This window comes from Sciurus vulgaris (assembly GCF_902686455.1).
Source record: "Sciurus vulgaris genome assembly, chromosome: 11".
NCBI classification, from domain to species: Eukaryota; Metazoa; Chordata; class Mammalia; order Rodentia; family Sciuridae; genus Sciurus; species Sciurus vulgaris.
In genome coordinates, this window is record NC_136472.1 from 23,751,533 (window position 1) to 23,774,668 (window position 23,136).

General features: G+C 35.3%; 1 protein-coding gene and 1 pseudogene across 2 annotated transcripts in view; both read left to right on the top strand.

The window, feature by feature from the left end:
* LOC306639796 (olfactory receptor 4A5-like) overlaps positions 1–23,136 on the top strand; it is a gene marked incomplete at both ends in the record, with an annotated part of 343,811 nt that overhangs the window by 10,959 nt on the left and 309,716 nt on the right. The gene's annotated exons all lie outside the window — the stretch shown is intronic.
* LOC306638478 (olfactory receptor 4A16-like) lies at positions 535–8,497 on the top strand (annotated as a pseudogene). Its single transcript has 2 exons — positions 535–1,483; positions 7,566–8,497. The product of its transcript is annotated as an olfactory receptor 4A16-like (transcript).

Genomic DNA, 23,136 nt, shown 5'->3' on the forward strand with positions numbered 1-23,136 from the left:
CTAGACGCCCCAGAGAGGTGCTGGTTTTGGTGTTACACACAATGCATTGTAAAGTTTCTCCCCACAATACTGATGAATCAAAGAGCTAACTCTGTTAGTTTATATATTTAGGGTTTATTGCCACTACTAGAGTAGGACTTTGAAAGCAGAAACCCTTTCCCTGTTTGCCATCGCTGGCTTCTGTACCAAGATGAAACATTTGACAGAAGGAGTAATTAAATGTTTGAATGGTGGTGGTGCCTTTGTCTATCTTCCTCTGCAGAGACCCACTGATAACTTGAGATAAAACCTCTTATTTGTAAGTCCATCAAAATCATCCAAAGGGAAACACAATTGTCAAGGGAAGGTCTACTGGGCTCCTTGGAAGAGGACCAGAACAGGTGCTCACTGAGTGTTCACAGTGTGTTCACCACTGCAGAAGACAGAAAGATGAAGGTGTGCTCCATGACAGAGGGGATTCACCTCCTGTTCAGTTCCATGGCAGGTACTGTTCTCTGAGATCTCATCTCTGAAACAAGCCTCATGGGAGAGTGAATGGGACAGAATAACAATGTCACAGAATTTGTCCTCCTGGGCCTCACCCAGGATCCTGATGGACAAAAAACATTATTTGTCTTGTTTTTACTCATCTACATTGTGACGATGGTGGACAACCTGCTCATTGTGGTGACCGTCATTGCCAGCCCCTCCTTGGGCTCCCCTATGTACATCTTCCTTGCCTATCTGTCACTCATGGATGCTGTCTTTTCCACTGCTGTCTCACCCAAGCCGATTAAAGACTTACTCTATGATAAAAAGACAATTTCCTTCCCAGCATGCATGGGCCAGCTCTTCATAGAACACCTGTTTGGGGGTGCTGAGGTCTTCCTCCTGGTGGTGATGGCCTGTGACCGCTACGTGGCCATCTGTAAGCCACTGCACTACTTGAGCATCATGAATCGACAAGTTTGCCTCCTTCTGTTGGTGGTGGCCTGGGCGGGAGGTTTTGAACATTCTATGATTCAACTGGTTTTTCTTTCCTGTCTCCCCTTCTGTGGTCCCAATGTCATTGACCACTTCATCTGTGATGTGTACCCATTACTGGGACTTGCGTGCACTGACACCACCTTTATAGGCCTCACCGTGGTTACCAGCGGTGGAGCAATCTGCATGGTGGTGTTTGTGCTTCTCCTAATCTCCTATGGAATCATCCTGAACTCTCTTAAAGCTCATAGTCTGGAGGGGAGGCACAAAGCCCTGTCTACTGGCAGCTCCCACATCACAGCGGTTGTCCTCATTTTTGTTCCCTGTATTTTTGTGTACGTTAGACCTGTTTCCAACTTTCCCATTGATAAATCTATGACTGTAGTTTATACCATTGTTACTCCCTTGTTGAATCCTTTAATATATCCTTTAAGAAATGCAGAGATGCAAAATGCTATGAAAAAACTGTGGTGTAAGAAGTTAACTACAGATAGAATAAGAATGCTCCCATGCTTAACACGTTACTAATCCTAAGGTAACAAACTGGCAGTGAATTCTTACAAAGGATTATGTTAGCTCAATGGAATCTCTATGGATGTTTCTCTTTATTTTTACAAAACCATCAAAAAAGCAGAATATATCATCCTTTGGATTAGAATCAAACTAATAAAGAATTTCTGGAAGATGAATAAAAGGCACAGGTTTTTGTTCTATTACAAGGAAAGATTAAACTAAGCTCTGTCTGTTACTCTCTCAGCATAGCAAATTTACATACCTGCACTATGTACATTGTTTTTGGATCATATCTGGTCCTCAGGTCAACCTCTGTGCATTTCAGCTCTGGGTATTTGGATGGCAGATGATGTTGTGTTTAACTGAACACACCACAGTGAGCAGGTTCAATAGATACTTGGGGTTAATGATGAAAGTAGATTCTAGTTCTTGACTAGAGGATAGATAATTAATTTTTGAGATCTATACCAAGTCAAGATGTAAACATTCTTATGATGGTTACATCATAAGTTGTTAACATATGACATTTTGCCATTTTTTAAAAATAATAGACACTTCTTATTTTTTCTTCATAATGCCAAAGTATTAGTAAAGATATGTATTATTTTTCATAAGAAGCATGTTTCCATAGCATTGTATTCAACATCAATATTTCACTTACGTACTTTAGAAGAATTTACTCTCATAAAATCAAACCTGTTTTTCAATTTTACAGAAAAACAAAACAAAGCAAAAACAACCACCCAGTTTTTCTGTCTGTAGCTGTCTTAGAATATCACAAACCATGAAGTTTGAGAGAATTGTTTTCTTTGCTTTTGTTTTTGTGTTTTTGGTTCTAGGGATTGAACCCAGGGGTGCTTTGCCAATGACCCACATCCCCAACCCTTTTTAAAATATTTTATTTAGAGACAGGGTCTTGCTAAGTTGCTTAGGGCCTTGCTAAGTTACTGAGGCTGTCTTTGAACTCTTGATCCTCCTGTGCAGCCTCCCAAACCACTGGGATTAAAGGCATGTGCCATCATGCCTGGCTGCTAGAATTTTCATTGCAATGTGGGAATCTCCTCTGTGCTTCATAAGTTTTCTTTTTTGAAATAAATTTTTGTTGCATTTTGAATACCTGCCACCTGGTAATGTAATTTATCCTCAAATTGTGAAGATAATTTGTCATTTGTGACAACACATGTGTACACAGAGGACATTATGCAAGTCAGAGACAGAAAAACATCTAATGCCCATCTAACTTAAATGTAGAATATAAAATGCCAAACACATAAAGGCAGAGAGCAGAGTGCTATTGTTAGGGCCTGGGGAATAAAGGAGATCTGAAAGGCTCTAAGGAAGCCTTGGTGCTTCGTAGGTTGTGGTAAAGGCTACAGAGTTCCAGTGCATGAGATAAATAATATACAGCATGGTAGCTACAGTTAGCAAGATTGTTTTGTATACTTAAAATTTCCTAAAAGGATAGATTTTTAGTGTTCTAACCATAAAAATAAGTGAAAGAAATAATAACTCTCTGAGGTGATTAGCTTAGTTGTGGTGATCTTTTCACAATGTAAACAAATATCAAAAATCCTAGTTGTATACTTGAAGTATATGTGATTCCTATTTGCCAATTATACATCAAAAGAGTTGAAAATTTAAAAACAGAAAAAATTACCGATGGTACTAGTTAAAATACGACTAATACCCAGTGCAAATTAACATTTCTACACAGGTTTTTATAACTGTAAAATATATTCCAGTGAGATTTACAGTTAGATTATTTTTTAATTTATAGTTGCTGAATTACACAGAATGGTGAGTTTTGTTGTGGTGTAATTGCACAAACATAAAAGCAAAATGGGTCAATTTTACTCCCCAATTCCCCCAAACCTCTTCTGTCTCCCCACCAACCTCCTCTCTCTCTCCACTCTCTCCCTGGACTTCAGTGGTGCTCACTCTTCTACCTGCAGTTAGATTATTGTGTTTCAAATTCACTTGGGTTGCTGAATTTGTAAATGATTAGGGAAAATTTAGTTATGTGTTTTGATCAATAACTAGTTAAGTTCCTTTTTATCAGATGTATGTTCTATATGAGGGAAGTACTTGGAAATATTTATCAATGGGCGATATGCCCCAGTCTATTTTGGTGAACATTCTTTGAACACAGAGAGATATTTAGAGTCATCTTACACCTGTTTCCTCATTCCCAGATCCTGAACTAATACACGTTTTAACAATTGGCTCAATTGAAACTATGTGATAAATGTGAGGTTTTTTCTTGGGAGTGAACCCTGCTTCATCTGCACTCGTATGGGCTTCTCAGTGACTTGTTCTGAAATCAGTTTCCCTCAACTTCTGATTGTGGGTTCAGAGGTCAACTGAAAACCCAGAAGTTAAACTGTATATTCACTGAATTCACCTATTTAGGTCATGATTTTCATAGGAGAGTTTGTGTGATTTCTTTTCTGTCTACACTAGACTCACTCCTTTTGTTGATTTGACCTCAAGTTGTTCATTTAGGATCTTTCCCCCAGAGACCATATTTCTGTAAATCTTATTCTGTATAGTTATTATTTTTGTGGCATCTCTGGAGATGCAGAGTCTACACTAAGAATTATGTTGAAGGTCCCAATGAATTTAATTAGAGAAAAGTCACCCTTGGAGAGGCCGCTCTTGCATGATTGGACAATATCTGCTGTGGTTCAAATCTAAAGCACTCAGACCTCTGCCCTTACTTCAGAGAGTGTAGTCTACATCAGTATTCACTTGACTGCTTTTTACATTGAAATGATAAAATAAAAACAAGATAAAACAGGGATTAAAATTATTCTTCATTCTTTAGACAACCCAAAAATCAGTTATGCTGTATGAAAACAGACTAGTATCCCTGACAAAATCAAAATGTTTCAAAGGCTACTTCATTATTTCACTTGTATTGGTATAAAACACAAATAGCAAATATTTATCTTTAAATATGTGATTCTCTCTCCCACAAAATTCATCTTTTTTAACCTCTGAATGCTTATTCAATAATTATTTTTTATTTTGAATAATTTTGCCAATAATGAAGATTTGGGGTTTCTTTGTTCATTGCCAATCTTCAGATATCTTGATATAATGACATTCTTTTTTTAAAAAAATTTTGGTTGTTGATGGACCTTTATTTTATTCATTTATTTATATGCGGTGCTGAGAATCAAACCCAGTGCTTCACACATGAAAGGCAAGTGCTCTATTACTGAGCCACAATCCTAGCCCAATAACAACATGCATGATATTCATTTTAGAAATGTCAACAATTTAAAATGCAAAACATTTTTTTCTGAAAATATTATGAGTCATATTTCCTGCAAGCATGGGAAGAATTGGTCATGTGGATGCATCTCAAGGTTCACAGATGGTACATGTGAAGCTGTTATCATGTAGGACCAAGGAGAAGGCACCACAATCCAGACCTTGGAGGGAATGACTGCTTATACAGGTAGTGCAGGAAGTGTATTTATCTGTAACCTTCTGAACTTAGCTTTAAGTATATAGCAGTAGATTAGGGATGTAGGAATACACAGTTTCAAAACTTTCAAAATTTTCCTATTTCATTTTAATAATCTATCACATAAGGGGTTCTTTGTGATTGCTAAAATATATGTGGCTTGACTCAAATTTATAATATCATTTTTGGATATTTTAATGTTATAAAATCCCAGAATAAATTTTTCTTCTCTAACTGCAATGTTCTTAGAAACTAATTTCAATTGTAACCATTTGGGAGATATTTTAATATACCAGTAGGTGGTCAGAAATCTCTTCATAGGACCAACTGAATTATTTTCTAAGTATGCTTGGCATGCCAAAATTAGAGGATGACGTAGCATCTGAAGAAATTAAATAAGTGACTTTCAAGAACCCGTTTTAAAACTTAAGTCAGCAAGCCGTTACTCTAGATTCAGAGGAATGGCAGCTCTGCTGACAAGACTGAAGGTGATTATTGAACTCAGTAAAGCAAAGGGGTGTGTACACAGGCCCCTGATGTGGAGTGCTTGCCTGAAAGAGGTGGGGGCCTCCACAGATCCGGATGTTTCTTAAATAGGCTGAAAGAGTTACGCAGAATAGGCAGGAAAACTGATGGTACAGGAGATGAGGTGCAAATGGCAGGAGCAGTGTACTGAAGAATGGTAACCGAGGCCAGATCTGTGGCCTGTGCAGAGAGAGGGGCCGTGGTTAGGAACACAGGCGATCCATGTTTATGAGGAGCCAGCCGGGCAGACTCTGCAGTCGGAGGGAAGTGACCGTCAAGAGAGGATTCTGAGCACTGATCGTCATGACTAGAATTATTTTAGGAGATAACTGGGCTAGTGAATATTGATTGTACTTATGTAGGAGTGTGTGTGTGTGTGTGTGTGTGTGTGTGTGTGTGTGTGTGCAGTCTCTCTCTCTCTCTCCCTCTCTCTGACTCTCTCTCTGGGTTGGATTCTCCTCTCCTGTCATTTTCATCCCTTCACACTCAGTCCCTTGCTTCTCCCTGCATCAGTAGCACAGATGTAAAGCACGTTTGCTACAAATCACATATCCCTCCATGGTTTTCCTAGCTCATATAACCATAGACATTTATAAGTGGATGATGTATGATATTTTTATTAGTACTTTATAACAATATCTTATTATAAATAATTCTATGCTTATTTATTTCTAACTCAACAATCACTCGGGAAAATTTCTTCAAGAATATTAACATAGCTATAATTATTATTTTAAGAGACTGTTTTCCATTTAATAGAAGTTCTATTCTATTCAAGCATTTCTTTAATAGCATTCACTTTGAATTTGAAAGGTTTTTTGAAAAAGCCATTATAAATAACACCTCAAAACCTGCCATGTAAATGTCCTTATGTACTAGGGATTTAATTTTTATGAGGTAGATTTTATGGAACAGAAGTGTAATTACTGAGATAAAAGGTACATATATTTTTACTTTCAATAAAGCTTGTCAAACTATGTCCAAAAGTATTATACAATTTATGTTTCACTAGCATTGCAAGAAAATTTCCTTTACGTTTTTACCAGCTACTTTTTTTTGTCAGTCTGATGGATATAAAGTAATGCCTGCTTATTTTAATTTTTAATTTTTCTGTTAAGAGTTGAATTTCAGCATCTTATCCTATGTTTTGTGGCCATATAAATGTATTTTTCCTGTAATCACTTGTTTATATCCTTGCTCTATATTGCTATTGATTTGTCATTTATGTATTAATTACTTAGAGCCCTTTGTTTATTTTAGATATTACCTCTATGTATGTCTTTTAAAATGTACATCTTGGCTCCAAATAGATTTTGTCTATTGGCTTTAAAGATACCCTTTGCTAAATTATTGAACATTTTTGATTTTTGTCAAATGTGTTTATTTGGAACTTTATTATTTAAGAAGATTGCTTTTCTCCCTCTCTTCCTTTCTTCCTTCTTTCCTTTCTCCCTCCCTCCCTTCCTTCCTTCCGTCCTTCTTTCCTTCTTTCCTTCCTTCCTTCCTTCCTTCCTTCCTTCCTTCCTTCCTTCCTTCCTTCCTTCCTTCCTTCCTTCCTTCCTTCCTTCTTTCCTTTCTTTTTTATGGGACTGAGTTTGAACCCAGGGTCTCATGCATGCTGAGCAAGCACTCTATTGATGAGCTCCCTCCGTAGTCCACAGAGATTTTTCTAACCCTAGAATGTACAAAGTCATCTCTCTTTTATAACTTGAAAATAAATATAAAATAAAGCTTGCTTAATTTTATGTTAGACCTTAAATCCATTTTTATTTTATTTTTACTTAGAGTATTAACCATATGCGCAATTTTAATAGCTACAGGTAGAAATCTAATTGTGGAAGACCTGTTTATTTAATAATCATTTCCCACATCTGCCTTTAATTTCTTACTTCTCTTTCCATTAGTGTATAAGATCCCTGAGGTTATGCATCATGTTTTAATCAGTCTTGTAATTTTAACATCTGACAACTCTGAAACACAGTGAGTCATAATGCCTATTTATGTAACACATAAGCAAATTATAGTAAACTTTCTTAAAGTCAATAGTAATAACTATATTTGCAGATATTTTTGTTCTGATCAGTGAAGTAAGGAAGTCCAGAAGGACATATGGCACAAAGGAACAATGTGACTGAATTTGTCCTCTTAGGGCTCACTCAGAGCCTCCAGGGTCAGAGAATATTATTTGTGGTGTTCTTGGTCATCTACATGGTGACAATGGCAGGCAACCTACTCATTGTTGTGACTGTGGTGGTCAGCCCGACCTTGGATGCTCCTATGCACTTCTTTCTTGGCTACTTATCATTTATGGATGCTGTGTATTCTACTACGGTTACGCCGAATATGATTATAGACTTACTGTATGAGAAGAAGACTATTTCCTTCCAGGCTTGTATGACCCAGCTTTTTTAGGACACTTATTTGGTGGTGCTGAGATTTTACTCCTGGTGGTCATGGCCTCTGACTGTTACATGGCCATCTGCAAATCCCTGCATTATCTGACCATCATGAACCAACGGGTGTGTGTTCTGCTGCTGCTGTTGGCCTGGGTCGGGGGCTTTGTGCATGCGGTAGTTCAACTCCTCTTTGTTTACAACCTTCCCTTCTGTGGTCCCCACATCATCGACCACTTCATCTGTGACATGTACCCCTTATTAAAACTTGCCTGCACTGACACCTATGCTATTGGCCTGACAGTGGTCGCCAACGATGGGGCAATCTGTGTGGTCATCTTTGTTCTTTTGCTCATCTCCTATGGTGGACCTGCACTCCTTGAAGAATCTCAGTCAGGAGGGGAGGCGCAAAGCCTTGTCCACCTGTGGCTCGCACATCACCGTGGTGGTCCTCTTCTTCATTCCCTGCATTTTTATGTATGTGAGACCTCCTTCTGCCTTATCCATTTATAAATCCTTGACTGTGTTTTACACTATTATCACCCCTATGTTGAACCCCTTAATCTACACTCTGAGAAATGCAGAGATGAAAAACGCCATGAAGAAACTGTGGACTGGAAAACGAATGTGAGGTGGCAGAGAAATGTAGACTTATTTTCAGTGAGGAGATGCTCCTTTCGGGAAAGCCATGTGTGATTATTTTGTTGTAGTAAGATTTGCCTCAGTTGTAGTAATTGTACATGATGAAAAACTTTCAGTATGTGGATTTTCCAATGATCAACATAGGTTTTTAAGGTTGTCAGAAATTTTTATGGAAAAAACATGTTCATTTTGGGGGTTTAAAATAGTTCTCTTGAGACTATAGATTTATGTGCCTTAATTGATATTGTAAATTTATTTTACTTATTAAAGATGTTCTCAATTTTTTCTTAAATAAAATTAATCATTTTTCAGAATAGTGCTCATCACACATTTGAAAGAATAAAATAAGAAATAGTATGTAAATATTTTGTAAATAGTTGGTTTATTCCTTCCCTCACTGACACACGTTAATAGATCATATTAGAATTGAGGTACATACTTTATTTTTGTAAGACACTTCAAATAAAACCTTTTGTTCATATTGCTTAGCATATTAAGATTGAAGAGGAATAATACTTCAGTTTTAATGTTCATGGTAAAAAGTTAAGTATATGAAAAGAATGTGAATGAACAAATGCAGAAAAACAGCTAAATCTTACTTACTTTCCCATTTGGAAAATCACATGAATTCCTCAGGTGGAGTAGTTGTGTTTGGTGTCATATTTTCATAAGAATAAAAATACTCCATTAATCTTCCTGGACAGCTAGAATATCTGATGATACCTCTGCCAGTTTTCAACATGCCCATCTCTTTCTTATATGTTTATGGCCATCAGAAAGGGACCAGGCTCTGCCTTTCATACACAAAGTTATAATCCTGGTGCTACAGGAATATAATGCAGAGACTGGCACTAGACATTTTGGAAAATATTGTCAACATAATGCTGGCAATATATGCTGCTTTCATTCTAATCTCTGTATTTTAATTACTTCAAATTATACAAGTTTATGATTTATCCTAAAATTTTAATTCTACATATTTCTAGAAAATATGTGATAATTTGATACAAGTATACAATGTGTAATTAGTATTTCCATTTCCTTAAACTTGACATGAAGAATTGTACATATTTATGGGGTACAGTATGATTTTATACAAGCATACAATAAGGTACTTAATGTTCTATCTCCTTGTCATTAGTTTATGTTTGGAGATTTCCACCTCTTTTATTAATCGAATGCAGATTGTTAGGTAATAAAGAGTTCAGACACATTGTTTTATTTGATAGAAATCTCATTTGTGTAATTTTTGTGAACTTTTTTTCTGATTCAGGCTTGAAATAAATGTGATCTGCTCCTAATCTGGTAAAAAAAAAAAATCAAAGAAACTAACTTTTCCTGTTTTCCCTGTTTAGTTTACATTCATAAGTAACTAAGACTTTGGAAAAATGAATGTTTTTCACTGGTAAATAACACCGTCTGAGTAATTTGTAGTATCATTTTAATCAACATCTTTATTACATGGAGATTTCTTAAATTATTTCAAATTCTTTCCAAATATAGTACTATTCCCCAAATCACATTCAGTCATACCAATGTTTATACAAGCAAGTCCTCCACATTTGAATATGCAATTTATTTTCAATTTTTTTCAGTTATAATGAATGATGAGATAAATATCTTATCCAGTTATCTATTTAATTCATTTGTCTATAAGTTTCCTGAAGTCAGGAAAAATGACTTCTCTGTTCACTCTATTCCTTGAGCAACATTTGGGATATGAAAACCACTGTATGAACTTTGTTAACTGCTTGTATGCTTGAATCCTTAATTTGTTGGAGTCAGAATTTTCACTGATTAATTTTGATGAACTCTTTCTGTATTAGATATGCATCTATATATTCTTTGACATGTGCAATAAATATTTAACTTATTATGTTATCACTGAGTCTTTCATATATATATAGATGTTTTTGCCTTAATATCTTTTAATTTTCAGTGCTACTATCAATACACATAAGATTCCATTTCCTGCCAGTAATGTTATAAATTTTAACATCCAATTTTAAAATAAATTCTCAGAAAATTTTGTGTTCTAACCCATGATTTATTTTGTTTGTTATAAGGATATATCTAAGCATATTTTTCTCAAATAGGTAAGATAATCTATCAATGCAATTTATTCATCATTAATTTATCAGAAATAATTTGAAATTTCTTTTGTTATGTCAAAATTTTACATCTAGAATGTTTAAACTTGGACAATTTCTTTTTTCTTTTTTCTCTTTTTTTTTTCTTTTTAATTTTTTAAAAATATTCATCCCACTATCACTAATACACCATTTCAAAGGTCAAGGATTTTTCATGCTTATTTCTAAATGTTAGGGCTAGTTTCTTCCAAATACTCACCCTTCCCTTAGTCTTCCTGACAAAGCTCTAGGTTGTTTTGCAAAGTTTAAAAACTTCCAATATAGTTAAATTTAGAACCATAGGTCCTTTCATATTAATTTTGAAGATTGTGGTATATAATAATGTCTAGTTTTCCCATCCAGAATGATACATCTATTATTAAGCCTTGATTGATAAATCTCAACTAAGTTTTTAATAACAGTCATAATGTCTACTTATTTGCCTTTTTATTTTCTCATTTAAAAAGGCATTTTATTTATGTTTGATTTCCAGAAAGGACTCAGTAACTTTTACTGCCATGAATTGAAATATAAATCTATGTATACATATGTGTCTGGTCACCTGGCAGTCTGTATCTGACTACATGCTTCTATCTGTGTTTGGCCTTATATTAATCTATATGAGCACACACAAGTGTGTATTCAATGATACTTCAGACCATATCCATCTGAGCACAAGTACCTTTGTATGAACACATTGGTCTATATTTGATAACATAGACCAGTACGTAATATTTTTAAAGTATTACCACACTTTGAAATTCCACTTTTAAAGATTATTTCATAGTACACAACACAAGGCTCCAGTCTTTTGTTACTTAAAAGGATCACCCTTTCATTTTATTTCAAACTTGGTGGGGAGGAGTGTTAATTTGGCATTTCTTCTGCTTCATGTGGCGTGGACTTAAAATGTTCTGTATTATTGAGCTAGTAAGTCGATGAATCTAAAAAAAAATAAAATAAGTAGGAAAGGTCAAATGCATACAGATAGAGAACAAAACAATAAAAATCAGGGTAAGAGGTAAGTGTTATAAGAGAGGTAAAATTTAAGTGTATCTAAGAATGCAAACTACCAAATATGAACAAGTCAGAAGACCTAATGCATAGCTCCAGGATTACAGTTAATAATAGTGTATTATGTTTGTAATTTTTGCTGGATTAGATTATAGTTGATCCATTAACACCATGTTGTTGTAACTTAAAAATATATAATAAAGTTTTTCTCAAGCATTACTCTATGTACTTTGGGTGAATCCACACTTTCCACTTTAATCTTCCCTCAGAACACAATCTGTTCCTGCATTTATTAGTCTACTATTCATTGCATCCTTGATTGCTTTAGCAAATGGTCTAGTCCAGATCAAGACTGAGCAGGCCTTCCCTTGCTCGGGGTGATGTTCTTGGGTAAGATAACCCTGGGTGAGCTTCCTCCACCTAATGCTGGACCATTGATCCAGAGACCCAGAGAGTATCATAGATTCAGAACTCAAGATTGTCTAGACACTACACACACACACACACACACACAAATATATATATATGTATATATATATATATACATATATATATATATATATATGTTGTGTGTGTGGTTTTACACGAAATAGATTCAGATTGTTTTCATGTCTGCTAACCCAACCTCCATTTTGAAGCTTATGGCTCAAGAAGTAACTTTAACTTAATGACTTGACTTAATTATAATTAACATATATTGGTGGTACATATTAATGGGATCCAGTGTGATATTTTCATACATATGCACAATGAGCACTCATCACAGCTAACCACCCCTCTTCCACCCCCACCTCCCCTGTCCCCTAGCAGCCTTCTGAGTCTGTAGGAATCACTATTCTACTTTCAGGTCTTTTTTATTTTACCACACAAGATACTTGTATTTCTGTTTCTGACTTATTTTGCTTAATGTGGTGTCCTCCAGTTCCATCGATTTTCCTCTAAGTGACAGAATTTCATTCTTTGTTATGGATTAATAATACTCCAATGTGTATATACTGCATATTTTCTTTATCTATTCGTATGTTGATGATTAACTAGGCTGATTCCATATCTTCACTATTGTGAATAGTGCTGAAATAAACATGGGTACCCAGGTGTCTTTTATGCTAACTTTATTTCTTTTGAATATATACTCAGGAGTTCTGTAGCTGGATCATGTGATAATTTTATTTTTAGTTTTTTTTCCAGGAACCACCATGCTTTTTTCCACATGGCTGTACTTATTTACATTCTTGTCAAAAATATATGAGAACTCATTTTTATTTAAGAATGCATTTTTCAAAGGCTATTGCTGCCGTAGATAGTGGTTTGTCTTCTAGACATGACAAAATCAATTGAAAACCTTCTGGAAAGGATTAAACATTCTAGACACTACTAAGAACGTTCATGATTCATGGAGGAGGTCAAAACAGCAACATTAACAGGAGTCTGAAAGAAGTTGATTCCAACCCTCATGGATGACTTTGAAGGTAATCCAGTGGAGGAAGTAGCTGCAGATGAGTTGGAAGTAGTAAGAAAACTGGAATCAGGAGTGAAGTCTGAAGAAGTGAATGACGTGCTGCAACCTCATGATAAAACTTAGCAGATGAAACATGGCCACTTAAGAATAAGAGAAAAACAAAGTGATTTCTTAAGATTGAGTCTATTTCTGGCAAAGATGTTTTGGAACATTGCTGAAAGGACAACGAATGATTTGGAAAATTGCATAATTCAACTGGTAAAGCAGTGGCAGGATTGAGGGGCATTGACTCCAATTTCAAAAGAAATTCAACTATGAGTAAAGTGCAATCAACAATCAATGCATGCTACAGAGATTTCATGAAAGGAAGAGTCACTTAATGTAATTTTCCTGAAGTATGCCTGCATATGTGGTTGTACTGCCCCGCTGTTCACTTACAAAAGAAGGATTTAGAATTTATTTCTCCAATTATGACTGCTGTTAGTAGCCTTCCAATGTAATCCTCCTTGAGGTGTGCACGAGTTGCAGAAACCCACTTCACAAAGGACTCACATTCTATGCAGAGTGGTCCCATATTACCTCTATTTCAATAATTAGGCTCTGGTGTCACTAGAATGCAACTAGGATATATGGTCTTGTTCTAAAAGAATGTAGATTTTTCAATTAAAATTGCAGAAGCTAATGATATATTTGGGTAGGAATTAGAAGAATGTGTGTGGAAATTAGCATTAGGTATATCAGAATGGAGAAGGACAAAGTATCAGGCTGCATGGGGGAATGCTCATTAATGTAAGGATAACTTCTCACAGAGATACATGGTGCAAAGCGTTCATAATTCAAACATAATAAGGGGTCTTCTAAGTATCTTCATTTCTCAGCCTTTAGTAGGCCATTCCAAAGTTCAATTCATCTTCAAATTTATTCTTCATTATGGATTAATTACTTCAATTACTTCTAGGTGAAGAGACATGTGTTTACACTGTTGAACTCTATGGTTCTGGGTGATTTGCTTTACATGCTAGAGTAAAATTCTGTGCTTAGCAATGACTTGACAAAGATTTTGAAAAATGTTTCTTGTGCACTTCAAAATAATGGGGACCTTTCAGTTATTTTATGCACTGTTCTTTTACATCAGTGGATCAATTGTGTTAATGATGTTTAAAATTTTAATATCTTTAAGAACATTTATGCATGTCCTTGCATTTATTAAATTGTGGTGAAATCTTGTATTATTGCTGATTTGTCTATCTCTCCTTTTGGCTCAAACAATTAAAAAATATCTTATGAAGCTATGTTTTTGGGTTCATACTGGTTCACAACTGCTGTATCTTTCTGCCACTGACCTTTTGCCATAACAAAATCAAAAACAAACCGACAAAACCTCTCTTTTAAAATGTTTCTTCCCTTGAGCTCTATTTTTTTTTTTTTGTCTGATAATTGCATACAAACAATGTTCTTTTGGTCAGGATGTATGCAGTTTATCCAACTATTTTAACGTTCATTTTTTAGTTTGTTATTTAAGATGTTTTTTTTCCCCTAAGGCTTTTGGCCATTGAATTCTGTTTTGTAAGCAGGGTAAATTTGCTTATTAAGGTTTTTATGTAAAATTGACCAAGCATTTTGATATAACTCCATCAGGTTCTTATTTATTCTGCATTCACTGATGTTATATTTAGTTAATATTAATTTGGATTTATTCCCATGATACCTTTTCATTAATATCAGTTTTTAATCATTTTGGAGTTGGGTGCAGACGCAGGGCTGTGCACCTGCTGAACTTGTGTTCCACCACTGCACTTCATTCCTTCTGGCAGTTCCTTTGTTTTTCAGGTTAGAACTTCCTCTTCTTACCAAAGAGCATTCTGCACTTCTCTCTATGGTATAGTTGGTTGGTCGTAAAATTCTCGTTTTGTCATGTGATCAGAAAAGCCTCTGTATTTTGTGATCATTTCTTTCAGCTTTTAAATCAATGTTCAAGGCTATGTTGAGATTTCATTTTCTGTCAGAACTGTGAAGATGCCATTCCTTCTATCTTTGGGTTTTCCATATATTTTTAAAGAAATTGCCAGTCTTACTCTTCACAAAACTAGAAAAAGAGTCCTAAAATTTGCTTGGAAGGATAAAAGGTTGAGAATAGCCAACGCAATTCTAAGCCAAAAAAGTGATTCTGGAGGCATCACAATGCATGACTTCAAATTATACTACAGAGCTATAGAAACACAAACTGCATGGTACTGGCATGGAGACAGACACATAGGCCGAAGGCACAGAATAGAAGACACAGAGACAAACCCGCATGTCTACAGTCATCTGATCCTTGAAAAAGGTGACAGAAACATACATTGGAGAAAAGACAGTCTTTTAACAGATGTGCTGGGACAACTGGTTATCCATATGTAGAAGAACGAAACTAGATCCTTATCTTGCACCCTGCCCAGAAGTCAATTCATGGATCAAAGACCTAGGAATTAGACCAGAAATGATGCAAGTCCTGGAAGAAAACATAGGGTCAACACTCCAGATTTAGGCACTGATTTTCTCAATAGAACCCCTAAAGCTCATGAAATAATGCCAATAATTAATAAATAAGATGGCATCAAATTAAGAAGCTTTTTCACAACAAAGGAAATGATTACAAATGTAAAAAGAAAACCTACAAAATGGGAGAAAATCTTTGCTAGCTACTCATTTGGCAGAGGATTAGCATCTAGATATACAATGGAATATCATTCAGCCATAAAGAAGAATAAAATTATGGCATTTGCAGGTAAATGGGTGGAACTAGAGAATATTGTGCTAAGTGAAATAAGCCAATTCCAAAAAAAACAAAGGCCGAATGTTTCCCCTGATAAATGGACGATGATACATAATGGGGATGGGGTGGGGAGTAAGAGAAGAATGGAGTAACTTGGATTATGTAGAGGGAAATGAGAGGGAGGAGGGAGCAAGGATATTAAAGATGCTGAAATAAGACAGACATCATTACCCTATGTACACATATGATTATATGAATGTGTGAATCTACATCATGTACAACCAGAGAAATGAAAAGTTGTATACCATTTGTGTACAATGAATCAAAATATAGTCTGTAAAAATAAAAAAAGAAAAAAATTATATCATATCATAGAGAAAAGAGATCCTAAATGCAGTGTACACTCTGATTTTCCTTCAAAATATTGGCCCCACAGATACTTCATTCCTTGATGGTTTTATAATGTTGTCAAGCATGTGCAGTGTACACTTTTTTCTAGCTCTTCTGGTTTATTATACTAGAAGATTTATTGCAGAACAAGTGATTTTTTGCTTTTATTTAAGTTATATTTATTTTCAATAGATATACATATGCACATATACATACATATATACACACAGTGTTCTAGGTTTGACAATAGATATGAGTTAAGTATAAATATGATGTATTATAGCATATTTAGAGGAAGTATCTGTAACTTGATATTTTCAATGTCTTTGTATTTCTGGAGTAAACAAATTCTGATTCTGGGCTGTCATAGGCATCATCTGATCTGGTAAACGCTTTATACCTCATTCAGATAAACAAAATACATTACTAGTTCTTTGAATTTAGCAAAATTCCTCTATTTTGCATTTACAATTTATTCTGCAGTAATGATTGTACAATACAGTTCTCCAGAATTAAATATACATTAATGTGCATTTTATCACTTATGAATAAGTGAGGCACAATGCTTAGATATTTTTTGTATTAGAAGAAATACATACTACATTTGAAGTGGCTGAATCTAATCAATTTGTTAGGTAAGTTTAAAAGAGTTAAATTTTGAGCGAGCTCATCACCTGATAAAGATCTTTACCTGGTTCAGAAAGGCATTTAAGTGACCTCATATCTAAGGCATTATGATCCAGTACATGACTAAATGTACAATGACATTTGCTTGGTGAAGCCAATGGAAAGCCAGGTTTAGGCAATAGCAGAGGAAATTTTTAGGCACTATTCACTTGCTGGAAAATAATTATTTTCATGTAGAAACAGTTACTTGATTAATATTGGAATCAACTGAATGGAGATCATTTTAATTCCATCTGACACAGATTCAGGTCTTGATCAAAAGTCTCCACTCCAACCAAAAGTGCAGAACAATGATGACCTCTATTTTCAAGAATTTCATTACCCTGTGTACATGTATCATTTCATGAATGTATGAATCCACATCATTCACAACCATAGAAACAAAATGATGTGCCCCATTTGGGTACAATGAATCAAAATGCAGTCTGTAAAAAATTTTAAAAATTAAAATTAAATTAAAAATAAGAATTAGAACTTATTGACCTCAACAGACCCTCCAGTTCCAAGCTCACTGCCTCTGACCATCGTTGGTTCTTGTGCAGAAACTCACAGTAAGGCTTTACTTTGCAGGCGTGTGATTGGGGCTGCTTCCTCCTTCAACCTGATTAAATGTCACTGGCTTCACCTAAATGTTTCATGATCTTGAAATCATAGTTTACTAGTCATCACACTCTGGAATTTTTCTTTTCACATGGGATGTTTTTCATAGCATCTGGTAGTCAGCTATTCTTTCTTGGCAAGACCCCAGTCTTCTTCCTCAAACTTGCTCAGGAGAGATTACTTCATTTGAATTTGTTCCAAATATGCTAACAAACTTATCTATTTAAAGGAGCAATGGGGAAAACATTTACAGACTGCATTTGTACATGTAAGTGGAAAGATTGGTTTCAGAAAACTCAAATTCTGCCCAAGCTGCAGCATGTCTTCAGTTGGTGTCTAGATTTCAGGTGGATAAATGTTGTTTTGCTTGATTCATTGCTGCCCTCAGAAGTTTGTGGAAGGTCTCTCTTTCCTGGGATAAGATTACAGAGATACAGGGACAAGTTTTTAATTAGAAGGGAAGGGGCCCTTGGCAGATGCTGTTTGAGTGACTGCAAGATTGAAGAGATCTGCCTCTACCTGTGAGAAACTTGCATCATCAGCCCTTTCGTGAGATTAAGTTCCAGTCTTTGCCTTGTTGGCTGCAGAACTTAATAGGTAGGCACCTGAATTACCATGAGTACTCAAAGTCAAGTCCATTTTGCTTTGCCATAATTGACTGAAAAGAGAAAAATCATGTAACTAATTTTAGTATTGTTAAATGTTTTATTCATTTATTTGTGCCATAGAGTAATGGGCTTGGCCAGGTTAATTTGCACTAACCAAGACAATTTTCATGCAAACATAGAAGCTTTGTTTTCCCACAAAAAAATTTACCAGTAGGTGAGAATACTCAACTACCTTTATACAGTAATTATTTTTGAAGAAACCTGTGTATTATTTTTATTACTGCATTCCAATTCTAAAAAATATTGGGTTAACTTGTGACTTATTTGTACATGCATGTAACATACTTAGATCATTTCTACCTCTCTATTTCCCCTTCCTGACCTCTCCAGTAAGTGACATTTAAATATCCTTATGCCTTAGGCTTATACTTCTTTTCACACTTTTCTGAAAGGTTGAGATAATGGGAAGTCAACATGGAAATATGAGAATCTATAGCCACTTGGAAATATTTATAAATTCACTGATCAGCCATACATTATCATATGTTCTTAGATAACATACAGCTACAAGATATATATAGTCACCCTCAGTGAAAGCAGTATTCATTTTTCTGGATCAAGGAAAAGTCCCAAGGTGTGAATTCATGAAACAACTGACAGTGGATACGAGTTGGAATTTCCTGTGATATACTGAAATATGACTAATGTCGTAAATGCAATATGTTCTGTTTTTTTTAAATTTTTTTGCAATTTTTATTTAAAATTGATTTCTAGCATACATAGAAACATAAAAATTGTATATATTAGTGGATTATCATTATGCTTCAGTACATGTACCCCTTGTGTAATGTTTAAATCAGGCCAAATATAGGTTTCATCAAATGTTTATTACCTTCGTAGTGAAAATATTCAATGATAATTATATTCTTCTAGTTTTAATATATACTTTGACTTTATCCTGAAACAATGGTTAAAGACAGATGAGAAAATAGAGGGGACAAATCATAATTCCTTGAAAGTATAAAAGTTATAATCTTCATCAGGGAATTTTGTTTAATTATTAAACTGTAACATTTTATTTGGCAGCCATTTTGGTTGTAGGTGGGGAGTTGTTTCTCTTGGTTTGTTTCTTTTTCTGGAAACATTATTTTGACTCCTATGTCCAGTGGAGAAAAAGGAACATACTACATACAAGCTTTGAACTTTGAGTAGCTGACTTATATGATATATCTGAGAAATAAGCTTAGTTTCTAAAGAATATCTGGAGATTATTTCATAGCAAGTGAGAGAAATAAGATAGAACTGTCCCTTTAATTTCAGTCTCATGCAGTCTAACATATATTTAATCTTGATGCTTTCAGTGCATATTTTGAAAAACTAATGGTACTTTTTGTGTGTTTTAGTGCAATTGCGAGCTTAACTTATTTATTTATTTATTTATTTTTGCTTAAATCATTAAATAAGTATGACTTGATCTATGTAGCTCTAAGCAGTCTATCAGGTCTTGCTAGTTATGGTATTACAATTGCTTTAGTTTAATGATACACAGTTGATCTCAGAAGTTTTTGTATGCCAAATATGTTAGTTTTAATTTCATCTTAGGTATTTGCTGTATATTTTAAATTTTGGTTTCATATGTGCTTTATTTAAGGAGATAGTGAAAAGCCTAAGAGAACTGCTCAATACTTAATGACTAACTGACTTATTTTGTAGTTATTAGAGCACCCAAGACATTCATATACTTGAATAATTCGTCTGACTATGTGTGTTAATGCTTTATGCAAACAGTCCCTGGGAGATTAGTGCTGTTGAGATGCGGGTTCTGAAGTCCTTTGCCACTGCTGACTCTCCTACAGAATGTGCTGCCCCCTCTCCCACAGTAGCCCCTCTCATGAGTCAGGTCTCCATCAGAGGCCATCTCTACAGAAAAGCCCATCACTCTGCAGAGTGCCCTTCTCTCCTTGCTACCAATTCTCTCTGCTTTTAACTGGCTTCATTACTTTTTAAAACTCTTGTCATTACCTGGTGTTTTAGTCACTGGCTATTACTTTTGATTAGCTCCACAACCAGAATATAATCTCCATGACATGATCTATTGTTGACCAGTTTCCCAAACAAATGTAATTCCCATAGGGTTGGAACCTTGTCTTATAGCTACTTTTTTTTTTTTTTTTTTATTGTAAACAAATGGGATACATGTTGTTTCTCTGTACATGGCGTAAAGGCATACCATTTGTGTAATCATAAATTTACATAGAGCAATGTTGTTTGATTCATTCTGTTATTTTTCCCTTCCCCCCACCCCTCCCACCCCTCTTTACCCTCTATACAGTCCTTCCTTCCTCCATACTTGCCCCCCTCCCTAACCCTAACTCTAACCCTAACACTAACCCTTCCCTCCCCCCTATTATGTGTCATCCTCCACTTATTAGCGATATCATTCATCCTTTGGCTTTTTGAGATTGGCTTATCTCACTTAGCATGATATTCTCCAATTTCATCCATTTGCCTGCAAATGCCATAATTTTATCATTCTTTATGGCTGAGTAATATTCCATTGTATATATATACCACAGTTTTTTTTATCCATTCATCAATTGAAGGGCATCTAGGTTGGTTCCACAGTCTGGCTATTGTGAATTGAGCAGCTATGAACATTGATGTGGCTGTATCTCTGTAGTATGCTGATTTTAAGTCCTTTGGGTATAGGCCAAGGAGTGGGATAGCTGGGTCAAATGGAGGGTCCATTCCAAGTTTTCTGAGAAATCTCCACACTGCTTTCCAGAGTGGCTACACTAATTTGCAGCCCCACCAGCAATGTATGAGTGTACCTTTCTCCCCACATCCGCGCCAACACCTGTTGTTGCTCGTATTCTTGATAATTGCCATTCTAATTGGGGTGAGATGGAATCTTAGGGTGGTTTTGATTTGCATTTCTCTTATTACTAGAGATGTTGAACATTTTTCCATATGCTTGTTGATTGCTTATAGATCTTCTTCTGTGAAGTGTCTATTCATTTCCTTAGCCCATTTGTTGACTGGATTATTCGAATTCTTGGAGCAGAGTTTTTTGAGTTCTTTATAGATTCTGGAGATTAGTGCTCTATCTGAAGTATGATTGGCAAAGATATTCTCCTACTCTGTAGGCTCTTTCTTCCCATTGCTGATAGTTTCCTTTGCTGAGAGAAAGCTTTTTAGTTTGAATCTATCCCAGTGGTTGATTCTAGCTTTTATTTCTTGTGCTATGGGAGTCCTGTTAAGGAAGTCTGATCCTAGACCAACAAGTTCAAGATTTGGACCTACTTTTTCTTCTGTAATCTGCAGGGTCTCTGGTCTGATTCCTAGGTCCTTAATCCATTTTGAGTTTAGTTTCGTGCATGGTGAGAGATATGGGTTTAGTTTCATTCTGTTGCATATGGATTTCCAATTCTCCCAGCACTATTTGTTGAAGAGGCTATCTTTTCTCCATTGCATATTTTTGGCACCTTTGTCTAGTATGAGAAAATTGTATTTATTTGGGTTTGTGTCCGTGTCCTCTCTTCTGTACCATTGATCTACCTTTCTATTTTGGTACCAATACCATGCCGTTTTTGTTACTATTGCTTTGTAGTAGAGTTGAAGATCTGGTATTGCAATACCCCCTGTTTCACTCTTCCTGCTAAGGATTGCTTTAGCTATTCTGGGTTTCTTATTCTTCCAGATGAATTTCATAATTGCTTGCTCTATTTCTGTAAGGTACGTCATTGGGATTTTAATTGGAATTGCATTGAATTTGTATAGCACTTTAGGTAGTATGGCCATATTAATTCTTCCTATCCAAGAACATGGAAGATCTTTCCATCTTCTAAGGTGTTCTTTAATTTCTTTCTTTAGTGTTGTATAGTTCTCATTGCAGAGGTCTTTCACCTCTTTTGTGAGATTGATTCCCAAATATTTTATTTTTTTTGAGGCTATTGTGAATGGGGTAGTTTTCCTAATTTCTCTTTTTGAAAATTCATCACTTACGTATAAAAATGCGTTGGATTTATGGGCATTGATCTTGTAACCTGCTACGTTACTGAATTCACTTATGAGTTCTAAGAGTTTTCTGGTGGAATTTCCAGGTTCCTCTAAATATATAATCATGTCATCAGCGAACAGGGATAGTTTGAGTTCTTCTTTTCCAATTAGAATCCCTTTAATTTCTTTGGTTTGTCTAATTGCTCTGGCCAGAGTCTCAAGAACGATGTTGAATAGAAGTGGTGAAAGAGGGCAGCCCTGCCTTGTTCTAGTTTTTAGGGGGAATGTTTTCAGTCTTTCACAATTTAGAATGATATTAGCCGTGGGCTTAGCATAAATGGCCTTTACAATGTTAAGGAATGTTCCCACTATCCCTATTTTTTCTAGTGTTTTGAGCATGAAGGGGTGCTGTATTTTATCAAATGCTTTTTCTGCATCTATTGAAATAATCATGTGATTCTTGACTTTAAGTCTATTAATATGGTGAATTACATTTATTGATTTCCTGATGTTGAACCAACCTTGCATCCCTGAGATGAAACCCACTTGATCATGGTGCACTATCTTTTTAATATATTTTTGTATGTGATTTGCTAAAATTTTGTTGAGAATTTTTGCGTCGATGTTCATTAAGGATATTGGTCTGAAATTTTCTTTCCTTGATGAGTCTCTGTCTAGTTTAGGTATCAGTGTGATATTGGCTTCATAGAATGAGTTTGGGAGGGTTCCCTCCTCTTCTATTTTATGGAATACTTTGAGAAGTATTGGAATGAGCTCTTCTTTAAAGGTTTTGTAGAACTCGGCTGAGAACCCATCTGGTCCCGGACTTTTCTTTGTTGGTAGACTTTTGATGACTTCTTCTATTTCAGTACTTGAAATTGGTCTATTTAAATTGTGTATGTCCTCCTCGTTCAGCTTAGGCAATTCATATGTCTCTAGAAACCTGTTGATGTCTTCGAAATTTTCTATTTTTTTGGAGTATAGATT